Source organism: Lissotriton helveticus, chromosome 2_1, assembly GCF_964261635.1.
Source record: "Lissotriton helveticus chromosome 2_1, aLisHel1.1, whole genome shotgun sequence".
NCBI lineage: Eukaryota > Metazoa > Chordata > Amphibia > Caudata > Salamandridae > Lissotriton > Lissotriton helveticus.
This window is the reverse complement of record NC_136059.1, coordinates 259827755-259844107: the sequence shown is the minus strand read 5'-3', so window position 1 is coordinate 259844107 and position 16353 is coordinate 259827755. Positions and strand designations below refer to the sequence as shown.

Genomic DNA, 16353 nt, shown 5'->3' with positions numbered 1-16353 from the left:
GCCAGCCAGCACGACCTGAACATCATCTCATTCGCCGACGACACCCAACTCATCCTCTCCCTCACCAAGGACCCGCACACCGCCAAAACCAATCACCACGAGGGAATGAAGGCAGTCGCCGAATGGATGAGAAGCAGCCGTCTGAAACTGAACTCGGAAAAGACGGAGGCCCTCATCCTAGGCCCCACTCCCTCCGCGTGGGACGATTCCTGGTGGCCAACCACACTGGGAACAGCTCCAACACCCACAGACCACGCACGCAACCTAGGACTCATCCTCGACTCCCCCTCTCAATGTCAAAACAGGTCGACGCCATCTCCTCCTCCTGCTACACCACCCTCCGCATGCTCCGCAGGATCTACAAGTGGATCCCGACCCAAAGCAGAAGAACGGTGACCCAAGCCCTTGTCAGTAGCAGGCTTGACTACGGCTATGCACTCTACGCAGGAATCCCGTCTAAACACCTACAACGACTACAACGCATCCAAAACGCCTTCGCCCGACTGATCCTCAACGTCCCCCGCCGCAACCACATCACCCCCCACCTAAGAGACCTGCACTGGCTCCCTGTCAACAAGATGATCACCTTCAAGCTCCTCACCCACGCACACAAAGCACTCCACAACACCAGACCAGCCTACCTGAACAACAGACTCAACTTCTACACCCCCACCTGCCAGCTCCGCTCCACCAGCCTCGCCCTCGCCCCCGTCCCGCGCATCTGACGAACAACCTTCGGCGGCAGATCCTTCTCCTTCCTTGCCGCCAAGACCTGGAACACCCTCCCTACCCACGTACGGCAGACCCAAGACCTACTCACCTTCAGAAAACTCCTCAAGACGTGGTGGCTCTTCGAGCAATAGCATCCCCCCCAAACCCCTCCCCCCCCCAGCGCCTTGAGACCCTCACGGGTAAGTAGGGCGCTTTACAAGTCTGATTGATTGAATGAAAAATGTGGATGCTAGCCAGAAGGAGTTCCACAGATTAGTTGTTTCGACAGAGAAAGTAGACCATCCCAGATAATATCTAATGAAGTTAGGTATTCAGAGATGTATTTTTGAGTGAAGTCTCTGTCATAGGTTCAGAGTTTTCTTTGGAAAAAAGTTAGGTAATTTTCCACACACAGTATGGTGTATGAGCAGATGGCCTTAATAGGAGATTTTTTTCTGGCTCTGTGGTGCCAGTGGAAAGAGTGCAGTGCTGGGGAAATGTGCTCCCATGGTTGATGCCATAGAAATAGTTTAACGGAATTGTTCTAGATCTTTTGCAGTCTGTGCAGACAATTTCAGGTGTACAAAGCTTTTATCTGCAAGCAAACTTAAACAATTTAAAGAATCTTATTTAATCAGGAACAGTCTTGTGCAGCCTCGCTCAATCAAGTGTCCACCATCCTGAAGAGTTAAACATGATGGTTCCTTGCTGAGCGGATTATCATTTCTGCAGAAGATTCTACAAATATGTTAGGCTAATGTTCACTTTAGTTTTAAGGTTCGTGTCTGATGTGGACATGGAGCATTATGTAGGACTGCGCTACTTACGAAAACAGGCAGATCCTTACAGCTCTGCTAATCGTAGCTATTCAATAATCAATCATTTGGCCAAGTATGTTTTGCCTGTGGTGGTTCTTCATTGGATTCACATGCTTGAATTAATTCCAATTATTAGTCTTGGCAGCAACATTTCTTTTTGAGTGAGCTTTTCAAAAGTACACATTGAAAAACTGAGACACCAGCATGTGGTTCCAGTAATGTGCGACCTACTGCCATCGCATGCTGCCCTACGTCCTCTACACAGCACATAGACATCAAAGCATGTAATGCATACTACACACAGAAGGTGCCACACGCCAGAAACCACAACATAAACTTAGAAGAATCTGAAGGACTTCCGTTGCAGGGACTTTAATTTTCCATGCACGATTTTCATAGATCCTTTCCCAAGGGTATAGATCAAAATGCCTGTGCCTCCGTACTACATAATCAGCCACCCCAAGCTGTCAAATACTCTGTAGTACAGTGAGGGCACAGAAGACATCTGCCACAGCCAGAGAGGGAGCATGCTTAAGGACAACCCTTTGTCTGGTTGGGTCTTGAGTTCTGCCGGTGGAGTAAAATAAAAGAGTGTATTGCCCTTGTTGGACCCAGATATTGAGATAACAGGGGAGAGAGTCCAAACTAAATAAAAACAAAGCAGATACAGGAAGGTGTCACATTACAGCAGTTTAGGGATTTTTGACCTACATTCACCTTGGTGAAATTGCCTTACCGACAGAATGCACCAAAGTTATTTTGTGACATTCGAATCCTTGCAAAACTGTAAACCAATTTACTGCAATTAGATTTTGATTGTGTGCATAAAGAGCCTTCCTTTCACAGCTATCGCAGTGTAGCAGTTCTTGTCCTCGAGTTTGAAGTAAACATGTTTGTCGTTTTGGGGCATTTTGATGCTGAAGACTACGTGTACAGAAAATCTGTAGCCTGTCCATTTCAAGGATACTTGCTGTGTAGGAATCTGCTTTGTGACATTCCCAGCACTGCTGTAACAGTACTTCTCCTATGTCCTTGAACGATTCTTTCAGAAATGACTGACCGACAATGACCAGCAGTGTGGCCTTCTTATATAGGGAAGCATCCGTCCAATGGATCTTTGTTGCGACACTATATATTGTACAGCATGGCAGTGACATTTATAAAAAAAAAAATATATATATATATATATATATATATATATATCATTAAAAAACTAAAGTTGATGTGATAGTTAAGTGTTAAAATAAAAAAACTTACATTTGAAAACAGAAGAACCCCTGAAATGTGTCCGTTATACCGTTATAATTTCCAGAACTCTCTATAACTTGCACCCGCACCATGCACTGTGTATGACCTAATATGTTACAGCACTCATGACATGTTACATTCAGAGAATGGTGTGGCAGCCATCACAGGACTCTGGGACCTGATTTTTTTATGTGAAGACCCGCAAGGGAAAGGGCAGAAATACCCTGTGCCCAGGGCTATGGGGCAGGGTGGGTGTAAAGGGTCCCCAAAAAATGCGGGTGGTGGGTACCGTGGCACCAAACAGCTGGTACCATTAATACTTAAAAATAAATATACCCTGCCTGATAGGTGCAGAAAATGTCTAAAACAACAAGTATGTTGTCCTGCTCTGAGAGGAAAGTGGACGATTCTCCATGTTAGTTACTACAGAAATGTTATGCAGAAAAATAACCAATGACATTCAAGTGCTTTTTTTCTACCCTTTTTAGGTCTCGTGACCTACAATGCGCGCAAGCGCATTGAGGGATCGAGAATTCAAGTAGCCAAAAACATCTTCAAACCAAGGGCTTCGTTCCTGCGGTTTTCTTGAAGTTCACGTGAGCAAACAAGCACGCGCATTCACGGCCAGCCCAGCACATCAAAGGGCTTCTCCTCCCCTAATTATTCATGGCCGGCCGCAGGCCGGACGTACTTTCAGTTTCATACTTCAAAGGCTTATCACTTCACACGGCCGCAGGCCGTGCAACCAGAGCACTTAAGTTGGTGCGCAGCCCCCTCCCAGCACTGCCTTGTTACTCTCGGCATCCGTGACTCCCTAAACACTTTTTATATTTAATTAGCAGCAGCAGCATTTCTCCTGCGCCAGGCCACATCAAAGGCTCTGCTCCCCGCCCCCCCCCCCCCCACCGTCACTTATTCACGGCCCTGCTGTCACTAATATATAATGTGTTTCCAGCCTGAGATATTCGTCGCTTTTCAATCCTCGCGCCTTTTCCCTTTCAGTTTGAAGGCTCGAGGTCTCCTTCACACTTCTCTACTCACAGCGTATTTATTTTACATTAGAGACTCGTGCTGCTCTTCGCGCTCCACTGCACGCAGAATATTTACATTTGGTTGGCAGGCTTGTGTTTGTTGGCAAGTTCGTGTTTCTGTCAGTGCCCTGCCTTTTAGCTGATGCATTTTCACACGAAATGGCTTGTATGTCATGGGACACGCGCCTTTTGCAAGAGAGGGTCTGGATTTTACATGCGGCTTTCTTTGTAATGCGATCCGAATACATTATGCTTTGTTTCATTTGCAACATGCACTGCCGAGCCATGGGCATGCTGCAGCTCTCGATTTATGTAACTGCTGCTTTCAAGCTTGTGAACAGAAGCTGCTCGGTTGCAAGGTAAATAATAATTCAACTCCCCACACACACACCCCCCCACACACACAACCCCCTGACAAACACAACCCCCTGACAAACACAACCCCCCCCACACACCCAACCCCCCCCACACACGCAACCCCACACACACGCAACGCCACTCACCCACGCAACACCACTCACCCACGCAACACCACTCACCCACGCAATGCCACTCACCCAAGCAACACCACTCACTCACGCAAAGCCACTCACATCCACGCAGTGCCACTTTCACCCACACAGCACCACTTTCAGACATGCAACGCCACTCACACCCACGCAAGCCCACTATCACCCACGCAACACCACACTCACCCACGCAACGCCACTCACCCAAGCAATGACACTCACACACGCAACGCAACTCACTCACGCAACACCACTCACACACGCAACGCCACTCATCCACGCAACGCCACTCATCCACGCAACGCCACTCACACACGCAACGCCACTCACACATGCAACGCCACTCACCCACGCAACACCACTCACACATGCAACGCCACTCACCCACGCAACGCCACTCACTCACTCATTCACGCAAAGCCACTCACACCCACGCAGTGCCACTTTCACCCACACAGCACCACTTTCAGACACGCAACGCAACTCACACACGCAACACCACTCACACACGCAACGCCACTCACACACGCAACGCCACTCACCCACGCAACGCCACTCACCCACGCAACACCACTCACCCACGCAACCCCACTCACCCACGCAACGCCACTCACTCACGCAAAACCACTCACGTGCACGCAGTGCCACTTTCACCCACACAGCACCACTTTCAGACACGCAAGGCCACTCACCCACGCAACGCCACTCACCCACTCAACGCCACTCACCCACGCAACGCAACTCACCCACGCAACGCCACTCACACAAAACAAAATCAACTCACATACGCAAGGCCATTCACCCACGCAACACCACTCACCCACGCAACGCCACTCACCCGCGCAACGCCACTCACACAAAACAAAATAACTTTGACATTTTACATATCCAAAACTCAAACTTATCTATTGCGAGACCTATTGCATTTCCAATGCTTGTTGTTGATGTTTGCTTGATGTAGAGCAACAGAATGACATATCCACCAAACAAAGAGGCACTTACTTTTTAAATTACTATGAAGTACTTCTGCTTGTTGGAGATTCAACTCTTTGTTTGATGCCTTCTCTTCTTCATATGAAAATTGATTTTTTCATGGATATCTGTTTAAAAATGTTTGAGGAAAAAACACATCACAGAAAATAAACAGGGGAGCACTATAGACATTCGCAACAGAGGGCAGTGGCAGCACAATGGACCAGAGAGGGAGGGGCAGGGCCCGCACTTAAAGAAAGCAGAGGCAGGGACAGTATTGGAGGGCAGTGGCAGCACAGAGGCAGTGGAAGCACAACGGGCTAGGGAAGGCTGCGGTGAGTTGGCCACCCACAGGGGATTGGCCTGGACCAACCTACTTCTGCGCATGCCCAAACGACGTGCTCAATGATGCTATTGGCTGAATATAATCTAAAAAATCTAGACATTCAGTGAACAAAGCAAAGGTTAAAATGATGTCATAGTTTAGTATGGAAATTTGATCTTTCCATACATTGACAAAAACTGAATTTCATTGAAACAAACACAGGTTAAAGTGATGTTAGTTTCAAATGGTAAGATCTTAACTTATGTTAAAAAAACTATAAGTTCACTAAAAAAATAAATATAGTAACGTTTTAGTAAGGTGTTGATATGAGTTAAAACAAACATTTAAAAAACAAAAAACTACCGAAGTTTGCCAATTATAGTTCAGTGAGCTAACTATAATTTGCGACCACAACCATGCACTGCTTATGACCTCACATATTACATCATTCATGACACGTTAAATGACAACATTGATGACATCACTAAAGATATCTCAAGTGTCAGTTCTGGTAAAGCAAACATTTTCACAGTGACAGTGTTGCTCTCAGAGCATTAACCAGCATACCTGACAAGCTCAACCATTGCAGGCCACTGCACGCACACGCCAGTGAATCCTCCCAAGTGTGTGAAAATATACATTGTAAAAATTGGACCTGGTCAGCATAATGTTAAATACACTAAATGCAGTTTACTTGACTGTTACAAATGTTATTTTACAGTCATCTTTCAATCCCAAATTCAGAATATGCAAAACGTTCTCTTCTGCGTAATTTAAGAGTCTGATGCAAAACCTTAAAATGTGATTGATTTTATGTATGAGATATATAAACGTGTTAGCCCTATAAGGACTAATTTAGAACCTTTTTTAAATGCTTAATTCTCAAAAACTACTGAACTGATTTACACCAAACCACAAAAAAATATGCTTTCTGAGTAAAGTGCTCATTTTATGCCAAGTTTATTGTAAATCTGTTCAGCTGTTTTTGTTTTTTTACTTGTCGGCAACATTTCTTATATGAGCTACAGTGGCAAATCACTGCGTCCATCCTCCACTCCTTAACGTTTTTTACAGTGGATGGATCTTTCCGAAATTTGGCACGCCAAAAAGTAGCTGACCAAGTAAGTAGACTAAGCGATACAAAAGGGGGGGGGGGGAGTGTTTGATTTGTTCAAACGCTCCGTCCATCATCCCCTTTTGTATCGCTTTGTTCGCCCTAAGTGTGGCAGGGTATGCTCAGACGTGAGTCCCTTGTTCACTTGGCCACTGGATTCAAGATAGCCTGGCTGATGAGGATTATGAATCCGAAACCGGTCCCAGGATGCTTGTTTCCGGTCGAAGGAAGACATGGCTTGGCAGTTCGGGCTGGACTGTTCCCATAAGGCACAGGGTCAGACTGATTTGCTTATAGCTATGTCTGAACTGGGGTGGCTGAGTGAACAAAAGAATGGTGATGGATTAAACCCAGATCAGTTGACTGGGGGTGAGTGTTTGATTTGTTCAAACGCTCCGTCCATCATCCCCTTTTGTATCGCTTTGTTCGCCCTAAGTGTGGCAGGGTATGCACAGACGTGAGTCCCTTGTTCACTTGGCCACTGGATTCAAGATAGCCTGGCTGATGAGGATTATGAATCCGAAACCGGTCCCAGGATGCTTGTTTCCGGTCCAAGGAAGACATGGCTTGGCAGTTCGGGCTGGACTGTTCCCATAAGGCACAGGGTCAGACTGATTTGCATATAGCCATGTCTGAACTGGGGTGGCTGAGTGAAATAAAGAATGGTGATGGATTAAACCCAGATCAGTTGACTGGGGGTGAGTGTTTGATTTGTTCAAACGTTCCGTCCATCATCCCCTTTTGTATCGCTTTGTTCGCCCTAAGTGTGGCAGGATATGCTCAGACGTGAGTCCCTTGTTCACTTGGCCACTGGATTCAAGATAGCCTGGCTGATGAGGATTATGAATCCGAAACCGGTCCCAGGATGCTTGTTTCCGGTCCAAGGAAGACATGGCTTGGCAGTTCGGGCTGGACTGTTCCCATAAGGCACAGGGTCAGACTGATTTGCATATAGCCATGTCTGAACTGGGGTGGCTGAGTGAACTAAAGAATGGTGATGGATTAAACCCAGATCAGTTGACTGGGGGTGAGTGTTTGATTTGTTCAAACGCTCCGTCCATCAATCCCTTTTGTATCGCTTTGTTCGCCCTAAGTGTGGCAGGGTATGCTCAGACGTGAGTCCCTTGTTCACTTGGCCACTGGATTCAAGATAGCCTGGCTGATGAGGATTATGAATCCGAAACCGGTCCCAGGATGCTTGTTTCCGGTCCAAGGAAGACATGGCTTGGCAGTTCGGGCTGGACTGTTCCCATAAGGCACAGGGTCAGACTGATTTGCATATAGCCATGTCTGAACTGGGGTGGCTGAGTGAACTAAAGAATGGTGATGGATTAAACCCAGATCAGTTGACTGGGGGTGAGTGTTTGATTTGTTCAAACGCTCCGTCCATCATCCCCTTTTGTATCGCCAAGTAAGTAGACTGCCATGTTTTGTACAAAAGGCAAATGAAAGTGAAAGCTTTCAATGGAAACACTGCCTCAAACATACTACACTGTGGTGACTGCCATTGCATAATATATACGCACATATTTATGTATATATTTATATATATACGTTTGTGTGTATACATATATATATACACATTTATATATACACACACATACAAATATTCACACATATATACACATTTTCACTGACAAAATGTTAAAGTGAAGAAAATGCTAATTTAAATACATTAAAATACAGTTATACTTCTAAATTAACACCCCCTTTGAAATTCACCAGTTTTATGTAGTACCACAAGTAATCACTCCCACACCGCTCATATAAACCAGAACTAAAAACACCAACCAAATGCAATGCTCGTTACCTCACTTTTGGTGTGACAGTTGATTTCACAAATGGCATGAATGACCTCCCTATTAAGATATTATTGTCCTGTTAACATTTTAAATGATGGCATTCACATTATGGCAGAGTTGGGGCGAGACCGGTATTACCCACTGCGTCTACCTCTTGACGAATGTGTGACTACAGCGGAAACACGCCCCATTCTCAACCATGCCGCTTAGATATACCCATCAATATGGGCTTATTTCTGTTAAATATCACCAGGTATGAGAGCCTTATGCCTCATTGTGAGAAGTTGGCCTGGTATATGATGTTCACTATTCTAGTGAGCACCTTGCATCAGTCCAAACAACCCTTATGTTGATGGTTGTAAAGTCAACCTTATAGACCAGCTATCCTAGAGGTAGCGTGGACAGAACAGTCTTAGGCTAAAAGACTCTTGAGGGCGTGTAAAGCCAGCTGTTTTACCATATGTAACCCCTTGAATATCAAATGAAAGGACACCACACAGGATATATATAAAATATATATGTATTTATTCACCAACACACTCCTCTGAACTCTTTGAGGTCAGAGGCAAAAGCACATAACAAGTTACACTTAGAAATACTTTAAATAGCACAATATACAGTAGGCCCTAGGGGCGCGTAAAACCATATACTAAGTAAGTGGTATAAGAACCACGACTTGGGAAAGGAGAAGGCCTAGGGCCTAGGGAATCGCTGGGGCTACACTATCTGACCCGCAGGTTAGGAGTAGGAGGCCCACCAGGTGGCGCGTGCAGTGTCCGTACACTCACGCGAGAGTCAATAGAAAGTCAATGGGAACTTTAAAGGTAAGTAATCGAAGATTTAGGACGCTTCCGGTCTAACTAGGAATGTACAACTAACAAAACTAGACACTAGGATAGTCAATCCCTACAGGAGCACCGAAGTACTCGCGTTACCTCACCCACGGGCTGCGGGTGCATAGGTGTCAAAGTGTGTCGGGTTTTCTCGTTGATTCCTATGGAGCCTTGGAAGAAGATGCTGCAGGCGACCAGGAGGAACATGTCCGGGTGGATCCAAGGTTGGATCTAGGATGAAGAGGACCTGAAAGCAGAGGGGACAGAGTCTAGGTCACTAACCAGTGACCGGGTGGAACCAGGGAGGAACCAGACGACGTCGAGGAGCAATCAGGTGCGGATTTGAAGCTTGTCGTTGCAGCCACGCGGACAAGGTGGCGTCGAGGACGGCCAGGTGCTGGAGAGGAGCTGTCCCACGAAGGTTCTCGCAGATGGAGGGGTCGACTTCAAGATTGGAGCCAACAAGCCTAAGCAAAGGCAACCCACGCAGGATACACAAGGAGCTTCTGGTGCAGACCAGGAGGGTCTGAGGTACTTAACCTTTTCAGGGAAGCAAGTGCCAGTCAGGAGCAACCAGACCAGCGATGGATTTTCAAAGGAATCGTCGTCACAGGGCTACTAGCCAACTGGCCAGCAACCGGGACAACGCGTTGAGCAGAACACAAGCAGAAGGGCCCCACGCCGATCTTGTGAAGTGTGGAGGACTGGTCTTCGGTGCAGGTGGAGCTCGGTGTCGGGGTGTCTCAGTCCCCAGTGCAGAGCTTGGAGGGTGCCTCAGGAGCTGCGCTGTTAGCAAGTTGAAGACTTTCCAAGTTGCCTGGTTCCACGGATTCCGACGCCTTCCACGGGGCTCAGCTGTGCTGGAGTCGTGCAGTGGGGTCAGAGGAGTCCTGGAGTCGAGGTCTTGTCAAGCTCTGCGCTCGAGTCCCGGTGGGAACGGGGACAAAGCAAGCCGCCGATTTGCTGGATTGTGCCTGGTTTCCCAGGGTGGTCACTCCTTGGCCACAAGGGAGATTCTTCAGTCTTCAAGTCGGTTGAATGTCGAAGGGTCCAGAGTTTCGTTTCAAGTTTCAGTTCTGGATCAAATCTAAAGTCTCCTGGGTCAGCTCCTACCTTTATACAACTAAAGGGGGCTGGTTTACTCACTAGGTCCCTCCTATGGGTGGGACCAGGAAGGGGGATGGTTACACCACCTTTCCTTTGTCCAGTTTCGCGCCAGAGCTGGGGCTGGAGTGCCCCAGCACCGGTTTGAACTGGACTATGCATGGAGCACCTAGTGTGCCCCAGGCAGTGTCTCATTCTATTCAACCCTCCCTGTCCCAATACACAAAGTCCTTTCTGGTGTGGTGCTCGCACCTCTCCAGGCAGGAAACCTATTGTCCAAACCTCCGTGACTGGAAGGACTCCCAGCAGCATGAGGTCAGACTTGTGTCTGTGGCAGCAGCATCCATTTTGTGACACTGGGGCTCTGGTTAACTTTAACCGGGATAGTCAGCAACAACATGTCTTCTTCCTCTAGTAGGGTGGAATGCTACCCCCGTCGCCAGAATTGGCGAGAGGGTAGTATTCCAAAGCGTATGACACCTTACACGACATGTTTAGATAAAGCCAAACCAAAGTTAGCATTCAACCACGAGGATTATAATGCACTTAAGAGTATATGGTATGGCAATATCATAGAACAGCTATAAGGACATGGTTCCGAAAGCTGTAGACAGGCTCAGCTCATGCTAGAGCACCATCTCACACATAACCAAACACTCTGCCTCCAGGATTGTTAAGGCCTGCCATAGGAGTGACTTATAGGTTAGTGTGTGTCTATATTTAAGGGTAGATATAGGAATACTATACCTAAGCAAGGGGTGGTTACACGACCTTGCCCCAGCTGAGTGATCAGCCAGTTGTGTCAGTTTGAGTGGCCAGCCAGGGGTGGCATAATACATGCTGCAGCCCCTGGTAGGCCTTGGTCACACCTATTCCCTGAGTACCTAGAGTACACTTCTAAAATTAACCCCCAGTTCTGGTTGAGCCTACTGGTGTAGTACCATATTACTCCAATTTGGGGGGCCGCCTATGATGAAGCATGCCACGAAAAGCTGTAGGTGAGGCGACCTCTTAAATATCTATTATTGAGCCTATTGGTAAGGAGGACTTTAGCATTTAGGGAATTAATCCAGCTCTTTAAGTATCAAATACCCCAGCATCCTGTGTGTGTATAACATTCATTTTAAATGGTACAACTTTGAATGCCGTATGCTCTCTCTGAGTATGTGCTAACATATAAAGATGTGGCGTGAACTCCCATTTATTGTTATAAATATTGTGAGGTTCTAAGTATTCCCTGGGTAGTTCAGGAAGGGCAAACATACGGTGGGCTGTTTCTATGGGTGCTCATTCATTTAAGAATTTAGAGTGGTGAACCATCATTTAAAAAAATCAGACAGGATATATAACAGGTAGAAACAGTTCACCCCTCTTACATAGAAGAAATAATTTGCAATAAGTAAAGCACTGGTTGGCGCCTACTACATTATTTATGATCTTGTGTTGCTCCTTTTTCTTATGATGTAAACATTGTTATTATATCATTGGTGGTTAATCACAGGATTTCTTGTTTTATATAGCAGATGTCTTACTTCCAAATGGGTTTAAAATATGATGAGGAGCGGGATCTGTCTCAGCCACTGTATAGTTGACCATCAAGTGAGCGAGAAATGAGTCAAACATATATTCATATGAGATTGTTGGGAAAGGATCCATAGTTCCAGATTTGGGTAGTGAAATGTCATTCACTATTATTGTTTCAGGTCTAGGTCAAAGAATAAACACAGCCATTACTTAGAATGATTCTAACTGAGAACGCCTCAGCGTGTTACTCTTGTTCTACTCACAAAGGAAAGATAGTCAGAAGAAGAAAGTAAAAAACAATGAAAAGGTCCAGAGGTTACTCTGGATGTTGATGCATCATTCCAACCACTGATGCAGTCCTATTGGAAAATCGATTCCTGCTGCTTCTGCTGTCGCTAGTGAGTCCTTTGGTGGGTGGGGATGTAGTTAATCAGGCAGTTGCCGGTTCTCTCACTCTGGTTACTGTCTTCCTAATTTGGTTCGCAGAAAGTAGTTATGTCCTCCAGGGATCATCATTTCATCAGAGCAAAGCTATGAAATGCATCTTTAGTTGCAGGCTTGGTTTGGCTTTGGTCAATAATCAGGAAAAAGATTGATGTCAAGGTAGATAAGGTTGGCTTGGAAACACCCGAGTGTGACTCTTCAGCCAATCCCACCTCCCTGTTTTTCCCATGCCATTTGCAGTTTCAGCTACCGCCATCCTTCCTCCCTCAAACCTTATGACATTGTGTCTCTAACATCGATAGATGTGTTATTCCACTCCTTTGCAGGCTACTGTATTGTACTGGCCGCACACTTGTTGGCATTCCCTTCCATCTCCTTGACAGGACTCTGTCACTACCACAGAAGCAGGCCTATTCTACAAGTCAACATGACTGGCTGAGGTACCAGATGGACAGATAGACGTCATCCATTCAAACATTTTCTTGCATCTTTCTGGTTCAAGAGGAAATATAGAGATCACGGTGAAAGGAGAACTGATTGGCTTGTTCAACAAGGTGCTATTCTCCTCAAATGGTCCGGAGGTGTGGGTGGTATAGGGCACCCACAGGAGAGGCAACCATCAGTGTGCAATGATCTCTTTTTTCACCCCAGACGGTACAAGTGAAACTCGAGGTCCACTCTCAGCATGGCCTCTGACTGACCTCCGACCTTGCCCCAGAAACCAAGTTGGATCCAAGGGACGCCAGTGCACAGAGATGTGTTGCTTCTGTACACAGGAAGGCGTGACACTAGTAGTTCAGTGGTCTATTTTGCCACCATCTTTTGCTAGTGAGTTTCTCTACAAGTTAACTATTCTCGCATCTGGACGCCCTTCCACTCCTCTGCCCCAGCATCGCTGCTTCGACACCAGGCTGCTCCACGCTGCTCAGCTTTACCCTTTAACTCCGACTCCCCAGGAGTAGTATGTACTGGCACTGGAGGGCACAAGCTGGTGCTTCGCCTAGTGGTGCTTTTGTTTTCTTCTCCATACCCCCTTCACGGCACGGCACTGTTGTTCATAGCACTGGAGATTGGAGGCAGAGTTATAGGTTTCCTGCAGGCTGGCATTGGAGTTGACCTGTAGAAGCATTTGATGTTGATGCAGTCTCGGTGATTAATTCATATATGCAGTGTGACATTCATAACACTATTGTAAAACTTGCTATAAACTCCAGAACGTCTTCCAACATTAAAAACAAAACAACATAAACCTACAGAAAAAGCCCAGAGAGGTGGTAATCCAGAGTAGAAACCCACCTCAGGCGTTGTGGGACGGAACGGTGTGCCTTAGTTGTACATTTCAGTCCAGTTATGATTCAAAGGCCTTTGAATAAGATGGCTTTCATTGTTTTCGGTGGTATTTACTTGCAACATAGGCTTAGCTATAGGGCTTTCCAGAGCTATCCCTTTACCCACTGCAGTCTCCTTTGCGGAAGATGATTGTGCGAGACTGGCCTATTTCGGGTCTTTGGTCGGACTGTGGCGTGGGAACTGTTTTTATACGAGTCAGAGCACTTTGCATTTGATTGTTTTTTCCTGATTGTTGATACGTTTGCAAGGTATCTTAGGACAACGGTAACAGTCGTGTCTTGTTCCACGTAGATGAATGTTTTACAAGTGCCAATACATGTGTCCGCTGTCTAGGCGGGACCTAAAAACGTGCTTTCACCCCCGCCCCTTCACACACAAACATGAATCCAGTGAAAAATGCAAGCAAGAAGCAGCCTTTTTGTTTCCATATATTGAAGGGCGTTTTAACAACAGTTGTGCTTAACCATTGTAAATGGCAGAGCAGCTTGTTAGAGTGTTACTATTTCTCGAAATCATTATTTCCAAAGCATCCAAAATGCTGCTTCTTGCGTAGACAGACTTATCTTGCTCCGCGGTGTGTACATAGCTTAAAGCCAGGGCAAATAGAGAAACCTGAAAGCAGAGTCCGTACGGCTGTGTCCGCCTGCCGCGGTACTCCTGGCCTTGCTTATCAGAGGCCAGGCCTCTTATCACTGTAAGCCCGTCTGGCAGGAGCTGTGTTTGGTCTATGTGTAGGTGGTCCATGTGAAAACCCACAAGATTCCCCGAAAGCTGGAGTTGATTATTTGCTCAAGGCACAGCGGCTGTGAACTCTGCAGCATAACCCTTGAAGGAAACTATTTCTGAGCTTCTAGCACAGAGTGTAAATAGAACAGAGCTGTGATGCCAGGACCCACGTTCTTGACCCGCAGTGCTCCGCCTCACTGAATGACTGACGAGTCGCACTGCCCTTGTAATGGTAGTCTAGAAAACTCAGCAGGGTGTCATACACCACACACACACATCACTGGCATTGGATTCTTGTTCTGTTCACATAGACGAGCAAAGCAAAGTGACCGTCCTTCGCCTTTTGAATCAGAAAGTATTCCCCCTGCTATCGAAGATGTGGTAATTTTATCATGTGGGTGAAGAGCATGTTGTCAGTATTTCACCGAGAAGCTACAAACTTAAATTGCTCTACAGGTTTCATGACAGTTAGGGTGTAGGGCGGTTCTGGTGGCTCTCAAGGCCAATAGGATTTGTTTTGGGGCCTTCTGAGCCTATGATCTAGAACCTACTTCATTCTGTCAATATGTGGGGAAGAGTGCTCATAGCCTATGGAAGTCAGAGTGGAGGCTAGTTCTGCACCCTGCCTTATTCCGCGCACTTGGCTGCATGTCAACTGAGCTTATCTCCTCCACCCTATCTGGATCTGTCTCAGTGTAAGATAGTCATCTAAGGTACTTAGGTGGGTGGGAGGATGTAGTATACAATTAAGTGGTTGAAATATGGTTACTATGCTTTAGAAAATAGATTAGCCTTTTTTGTGCTTCGGACCATGTTTTTCGTCCTGTCTAGCAGTGATTGCCCATGTTACAGTCTGTTGAACTATATTTATTGTTGCAAAATGAAGTTGCCAAAAATATTTAAAACAGGCTTCTCTTGTTTGGGATCAAGGTTTGTTTTTGCTATTTTGTCTCGAAAGTCCTTTAAATCTCTAGCTTCCTGACTTTATAGCTGCCCGTACATTTGCTTGACAAGGGAGCAGGCAACTGCCCCATTATTCGGAAGAACATTTATGTGATGTTCCTTAGTTATGAGGTTGTTTTTAGAACCTCTTCTTTATTTGTGTGGAATGTCGATCAGACTTTCATGTTGGGGAGATTTATTTTTCTTATATGTTTTTGTGATTCGTTCTCCAAATGCTGAAAGAAACCTCCATAACTTAAATATTTCAATGGCAATCATATTTTTTGTGGAGCTTGCATAGTCTCGGACCACTAATACGCTTTCATTACCTAGCGGTTTGAGAAATCATGTAGTAGCACCCTAACCTCTAATCCTGTGACTCTGGATTGTCTGCAGTACAAATATCGGTACTTGTACAGTTAGGGTCAATGTGCAGTTGCACCATTTTTCCCCATGGGAAGAAGTTCCCTCCTGTGCAGCCTTTGAAACAATAAAGTGTGTGGGGGCATTCTCCTGCACTTATCTCTAACTAATCAAGGAATTGTTAATGTTTAGGAGTATTTGTGAATCTTTCAGGGTCCTAGCTACTGCAATTTTTCTAAAGCTTTATTTGACCATACAGACTCAGTCGTTTGATTCAGATACCATCTTCTAGGGTTAAGGCACTAGGAGTGGACGCAAGAAGCAATGCAAGCATTGTTAGGGATCAACCAAAACTTCCCAACTCTGTCATGATGGCTTCCAACGAGTGATGTGATATTGATGACCTAAATCATTTATATTTTTAAAACATCAACTACAGCAAGGTTGTCTTTTTTGCAATGTGGCCATAATAAGGGCACAAAATATAGATCTTACTTCTAAGCTATGGCAGAAAATGAGTATGGAGAAATAATATGT

At 45.8% G+C, this 16353-nt stretch overlaps 1 protein-coding gene across 2 annotated transcripts in view; it reads left to right on the top strand.

Moving 5' to 3' along the window:
- The window catches only part of DYM (dymeclin), a 1345000-nt gene that overhangs the window by 1156909 nt on the left and 171738 nt on the right, over nucleotides 1-16353 (top strand). The gene's annotated exons all lie outside the window — the stretch shown is intronic.